At 42.1% G+C, this 6,871-nt stretch overlaps 1 long non-coding RNA gene across 4 annotated transcripts; it reads right to left on the bottom strand.

The window, feature by feature from the left end:
• Positions 1-355: 355 nt before the first annotated feature.
• LOC123112549 (uncharacterized) lies at positions 356-4,183 on the bottom strand. Of its 4 annotated transcripts, none has more exons than XR_006455578.1 (6): positions 2,466-3,618; positions 2,136-2,228; positions 1,984-2,049; positions 1,358-1,816; positions 1,118-1,277; positions 356-763 (listed from the first exon to the last, which is right to left on the bottom strand). It is a non-coding gene; the product is annotated as an uncharacterized lncRNA (long non-coding RNA). The 4 variants fall into 4 exon arrangements; XR_006455577.1 differs by lacking the exon at positions 2,466-3,618 and adding an exon at positions 4,104-4,183 and having other exon boundaries at positions 357-763; XR_006455576.1 differs by lacking the exon at positions 2,466-3,618 and adding an exon at positions 3,625-4,144 and having other exon boundaries at positions 358-763.
• Positions 4,184-6,871: the final 2,688 nt, after the last annotated feature.

Here is a 6,871-nt window from a genome sequence, read left to right as displayed (position 1 = left end):
GGCAATAGTCAACTGTGGCAATAAACTATGGCAACAATCCTTGTTTTTGTGGCATTAGGCATGTTGCCACGACCCACTATACTTGTGGCAAAAACCTATGGCAACAATCCTTGTTTTCGTAGCATTAGGCATGTTGCCACGACCCACTATAATTGTGGCAAAAAACTATCGCAACAATCCTTGTTTTCGCGGCATTAGGCATGTTGCCACGACCCACTACACTTGTGGCATTAACTTACAGCAACAAATATTTTAGTCGTCGTAACGGGAAATTGCAACACTTGTTTTGGTGGTGATATATAGGTATCACAACAGGTGAAATATTTGTAGCGAGAAACTATTGCGACAATCCGTGGTGATACTCTATCTCAACAAAAAATACTTTGATGGCGCCAAACAATTATTGCATCGTGAAAAAATTTGTGGTGCCAAGCTATTGTGACAATATGAAGTGATCCGTTACAACATCCTAGTGCAACAAAATAGGTAGGCGTCGCGACTGAGATATGACGCAACACTTTTTTTGGTGGTGCTAACATGTGGCAACCGGAAGTGGGTTGTAGCATATTGCAACCATAAAAAAAATACATGCATTCAATTACAATATTCAAAACCATACATATAATATGTAGATTCATAAAGTTCATAATTCTTGTAGCAAATATCCATCAAATGAAACTCATATGTAATTTAGCCATTCTAATTACTTGTGAAGACTAAATGGTTCGTGGTCTAGAGTCCAGGCCAGCTAGTTCTTTGGATCCTGCAATCAAGAAATAAAAAAAGTTCTAGTTAATGAGTCCAACATAATATACGCCATATAATTATTCCAGCCCCGTAGTTAAAAAGAACTATCGCCAGACTACAAGTGTAAATGTCTAAAGCATAAGCACAAGTACATCTACTAAAAGGTTCTGCTATTGATTTAAGTTGTGACTCGATGTATAGTTTCAGTTAAGTTCATGTCCCTAGCTAGCACATATTCATTTTTTGTTTAAGTTGTGACTCGATGCAGCAACAACACATGGTGAAAGAGAAGAAGAAGCTAGCTAATTATGAATGCCAATGACGTATAAAATGCAACTGATCATGAAGAGAAAGTATGGTTGTGACTTACCATTGCTTTAAGCATTCGAGAATTCCTTGCTGCAGCTTGTATGAGCGCATTTGAAGAAATAATAATTGGCCTTGAACCTAGAGTCTTATTAGGACTAGATCTCTATACAAGAGTATTTTGCAAGTTTGGGTTACTATTTTCTTTGTCAATCCTTAGGCACCTGTAAATACAAGTGCACTTTTAGCAATGCAAGTAAGCAACATAAATCTTACAAGGTCGCAAGCATATGATTGTAATCACCTGTTGGGTTCATATCTGTTGGCTCAATGCTACAAACTTTGTCACCATGTTTTTTTCAAATTCCAGTCTTGATGTTCGCTCCTCTTCCAACAATCTTTCCCTTTCAGCACGCTCTTCTTTTAACCTCTCCTCAAGTGTTCTCTCTCACCACGCTCCAAGTTAATCCTCTCTTGTGTGTTTGCATGTTCATCTTGTAGTTGATCTTGTAATTCGTTGACCTGCTGGCTGAGCTTAGAGTTTTGCTGCTGGGTGGCTGTTGTAGGCTTGCTCTTCAATCTAGATACGAAACCTTTGAGAACCAGTTGAAGGTTTGGCCATGTATCCGTACCCACGAGGCTGCAATGACTTGCATTTCAGAGTGCCTTTGTATGAGGTCTGGAAAATATTGTTTTTCTGCTCACTTGAAAGTAGACCTTCAGTTTCAGTTTCTTTGTTTTGAACCTCTTGACGTGCTTTGTTCTAAAAATGAAAATAACAATTATAGGTACGGCATCAATATTGACACTATATAAAAGATGAAACAAGAATAGCACGATCCAATGCATGAATAATCTCAGCCGATGATGAAACATACCGAATGCACATCATTGAATAACTATAGAATAACCAAAAGTCAGTGTACTTACGTAAACTTTCTAGGACTCTGTGTTAGACCATGTTCAGTCATTCGTGTGGGTGAGTTCCAAGTTTCTCTGCAAGTAATATAATAACGAGATGCTTGAAACACGAAACCATATTTAGCAGCGAGGCATATACATATTTATAGTTAGACTCATACCTTCTCAAAGCTTACTTGCGAGTAAGATTTTGATCCAATTTTGTGTTTTGTCTTCTGTTTCTTACATTTATCGGCGTTCTTTTGGCTGTGTTCCTATCAATTCATTGAAACCAAATATAACCAGTCAGACAAGCCATTGTAGAAGCTGAAGATATTGTACTGAGTGTGTACCCAAATAGTGTAGTACAGTGTGGGGCCTGTGGGCTGTGTGCGTGCACAGGTATCGATACAGTGTGGTCTTTTTTTGTGTAAGTGAACATCAAAAGAGCAGAGCTAGCATGTGTTGGTGGTTCAGTGGAAAAAAGGGCACTTGTTGCCTTGAACACACACCCAAGTCTAGCTGCTCTGCTTCTTCTCTGTTCTGGCCCTGAGTCCACATTACATCTAGCAGGTTCAGTGTGAGACCAAACAACCAAATATAAAAGAGGGAGAGCAGGAGACGCCAAACAATATTGACAATCTCTGAATAAGATTTGGTACATTGGCAATAGTTTCTGCAAAATTGGGAATGAACAATTATTGTAAAAAAGGAGGGAAAATACGACGATGGAGCGACTTATTGCAACATTATTAGACTATACACAAAGTCTCCCGTCTCCAGTTTTGCGGCTATCCACATCTGATAAAGTCAAGTAAATGAACTGAATTCTCAACTTCAGAATACCCCCGTACATAGAACTGAAAAAAATCTAAAGAAGATACCGCCTAAAAGCACAATTTTTGCAATGGTTAACCCAAGATTTAAGATTTACTACATCTATACGTCATACTCTACCTTTGAGCTAGAGCTGAGGTCAGTGGCTGATCGGATTAGCATGGATGATGCTAGGTGTAAAGCTCGAGCCTAGCGCAGCGTCGCCCATCCGCTGTGGTTCGTCGAGTGATCGCGTGTCGGCGTGACGCTACGACACCTAAGGGCATTGACGCCTTGATGCCCAGCCACACCAAACCTACCCAAAAGGCCCACAAGGCTACGCCAAGGCCTGGCCACGTCTGAACAAGACCTGGCCTACCCATGAACCAGTTCCGAACAAGGCCGCCATGGGATTGTCTCTGTACCTGATGCACCGCTGTCAGCCTAACCTGGTGCACGGCCAAACAACTCTACACAATCGCTTCAAGAAATCAACATCGACCCTGATGCATGTGCATCCGGGAGGCTCCTACTAGCTCCGCCCCTGCTGTGAACATCATACTGCAATTAAATACACTATGTAGGTTCAGCCAATTGAAGCAGGATATGAGGCAGATGTACAACGCTCGCTAATTGTAACCAAAAACACTATGAGACTGATCCCATCAGCCAATTGAAGTAGGATATGAGGAGTATGGAATACCAAAAAAACTGATCTACATCGCTTGCTATGGAGGTTCAAGGATGCGGCAGAGATGGTAGGATACTGAGTCTAATCTAAAGATTCAGACTGAACCCAAGGGAAAAGAAGTGAGCGGACAGATTGGGGGACAAGCAAGATGGGGGAAGACAAACCTTGAAGGTGTGGCGTGGCTTGCAGCCCATGAGCTGGAGCGCGCTCTGCGGGATGGGGCGCGTGCAGGGGAAGCTGCTCTTCTGGCGGCCGTCGGCGACGGCAATGTATAGCGGCCGCCATGTCGTCCCCTGCCCTGACTAGTTCTACGACCAAGCGGCGAGCGGAGGAGAGAAGGGACGAAGAGAGCGGGGCGTCGAGGAGGAGGACCTCGTGGGGGAGGGGGGTTTGAGCCCGGGCGGGCATTGTCGCGGCGTGAAACACCGAGATGGTGTCGTGCTTGGTCCAGACACGGGATTAATGGGCAAGGGGATGAGACGGTAACTCCGTCGGCGCCGACACCAGATCGCATCGCTGCCGCCGCCGGCATGGCCGAGGACATGGAGACGCGGCCCACGTCGGCGGGCGCAGAGGAGAGGGAGGAGGGCGAGATCGAGGAGGACCGGAGGTTCCAGGAAGGGAGGAGATCGGGAGGAATAACCTGACGCCGTGCAGCTGACTCGAGTGTGGTTCGCTCTGTTGACGCACAGAGGAAGACGAGAGCTCAGATCCAATCTTCCGTGAAGACGCCGTGATGTGGTTCTGTTAGGAGGGTATTTAGCGGGAAGGATAAGCTATTTTTTTTGGGAACCTTTTAGCGGGAGATTAAAAAATAGTGGCGCAAACAACAGTAAACCTAAATTTTTAATGTACACACTGAACATTTTTAATGTACGCTGAACAAATATTTAAATACATATTGAACATTTTGGTGAATATATGTTGAACAATTTCAAAATACACAATGAACATTTTCTTAAATATATGATGAACATGTTTGTATATAAATATGCAATGAAATGTGTATAATATACGAAAAATAAAGAAAAAGAAAGACGGAAAAGAAAATGAAACAGAAAAACAGAAATGAAAGAAACAGGAAAAAGAAGAAAAAGCATCTGACCGTGGGCCGGCCCAAACTGGGGCGTTGGGTGGCCAGGCTTCAGCGGAGCCACGTCCTTTTGACGCATGCGGGCGTCAAATAGGATCCGCCAAGGAAGTTTTCTTACCTTTGTCACAGCTTTTCTTAGGTGAGAGAATCTATTCATTTTTATTAACAACACATAAATACATACAATCACGGTGAGAGAATCTTGGATGCTATACATTTTTATTAACATCACATAAATGCATACAATCACATCAAGCAAGATACAGAAAAATTAGGAAGGAAGAGAGTGTGAGGATTTGCTGCCCACTGCTCACGACTCACCTTGGTGAGAAGGGCAGTGAGCTTGCCGTCTTTCCGCTGCCGAGGACGGCCTTGCTACCGAAGGAGGTCAGTAGGGTGAGTGGAGGAAACCTTGGCGGTGCAAGAAACCCTAATGTGAAGGGCATCCGCGAGTGTGCAACGCTTCACACACGCGTAAAACGAGCATTCCTCCAAGTTGTAGTACCACTGATGTCCACTTTGCAAGATATGTGACTAAAATACAACTTAGGTGCAATTTGTGGTGCCAAATGTGTTAATACCTCTATGAACTAGTACGCCCCTTTAACCAGATCCTGAGAAATAGTATAATAAATAAATGAAAAAATCAGAGGCATTATAGAGAATATCGTTGCAATATCCTGCTCCTTTTTTTGCAATACAAGAGGATTGTTGCAATATGTTGTACTTATTACCATGGACGCACAAGTTGTCGCAATATGTAATAGTTATTGCAACACAACGAAGGTGAGGCAAAAAATCGCCCTATTACAATTAATGCATGTTTGGTTGCAATAAGAAGCCATGAATTTTGCAACAGTATCTATGGCTAGCGCGACATGTCAGACTTGTCGCAATATATGTCTAAATATTGCCACAAAGATTTACTTTGTTGCAATACCTAGTCTTTATTGCATCAAAATGACCAATTCATGCAACGGGATGCAACTGTCGCAATATCACTACCATATTGCAACGCTGATGCAGCTTGTGGCAATACATGGCTTCTATTGCAACAAAATGAGTACCTAGCGCGATGAAACTAAATTGTGGCAATATGTAGATCCTATTACCACGAACTCAAATTTTGTGGTAATATAGCATTTTATTGCAATGAAAGATAGTTGTAGCAATAAATTTTGTTGCAATAGACTGGAATCCTTGTAGTGTGTCTAGCACACGGGAATGAAGGAGAACTTATCCAATATGAGCATTCAATAAGCAAAACCAAATCATAAAATAAGCAAAACCAAATCATAAAATAAAGTATACTATTCAAATTAGCATGCATTCAATAATTATAAGCAAAAGTACATCATCTCTTGGTGTCCGTACATCATCGAATATTATCACTAGTACAACTAGAACCGTAGCGCCCGACGGGTATCGACGCGAGCGGTGGACACCCAAAGATAAGGAACCATCACAGGATCATAGCTCCAGTGAGATCCCTGAAGAACCTGCCAGGTATTGTCGAATCTGCCCTCCAATGCAACCATGTAGCGACGGACGTGCTCGTCCTCCTCGCTGACACGGTGACGTATCACCTCCGCGGTGTCCGGATGCCTCACCACCGTCACTGGCCCACGCGACCGCCACCAAACAAGGATCGAGTCAACGACGGGCTGCCTCCTCACCAACCTACGTCCCCCGGAAGGTAGCACCTCCCAATACCAGCCCGGCGGAGCCCAGTCCCGAACATGGCCCTGATCAAGTAGGCCTCCACCGCCGAGTCGACGACGACGAGGATGCGGGATAGGCATCGCCGACATCGATGCGGCAACTACTTCTAATCTAACAAAAAAATCTAACATACTATAAACAAATTAATTACTACACATCTAATCTAACAAAAAAATCTAATCTAACAAAAAAACTATGAACTACATATCTAAATTACTACACACATCTAATCTAACAAAAAAAATCTAATTAATCTAACAAAAAAATCTAACATAATATAAACAAATTAATTACTACACATCTAATCTAACAAAAAAAATCTAATCTAACAAAAAAATCTATGAACTACATATCTAAATTACTACCCACATCTAATCTAACAAAAAAAATGTAATTAATCTAACAAAAAAATCTAACATTATATAAACAAATTAATTACTACACATCTAATCTAACCAAAAAAATCTAATCTAACAACAAAATCTATGAACTATATATATCTAGATTACTACACATCTAACCTAACAAAAAAAATCTAATTAAATCTAACAAAAAAATGAAAGTGACGGCCGGCGAAGGCGACGGCGAGGTGCTCA

This window comes from Triticum aestivum, chromosome 5B (genome assembly GCF_018294505.1).
Source record: "Triticum aestivum cultivar Chinese Spring chromosome 5B, IWGSC CS RefSeq v2.1, whole genome shotgun sequence".
In the NCBI taxonomy this organism is placed as follows: Eukaryota; Viridiplantae; Streptophyta; class Magnoliopsida; order Poales; family Poaceae; genus Triticum; species Triticum aestivum.
This window is presented reverse-complemented; position numbering and strand designations above follow the sequence as displayed.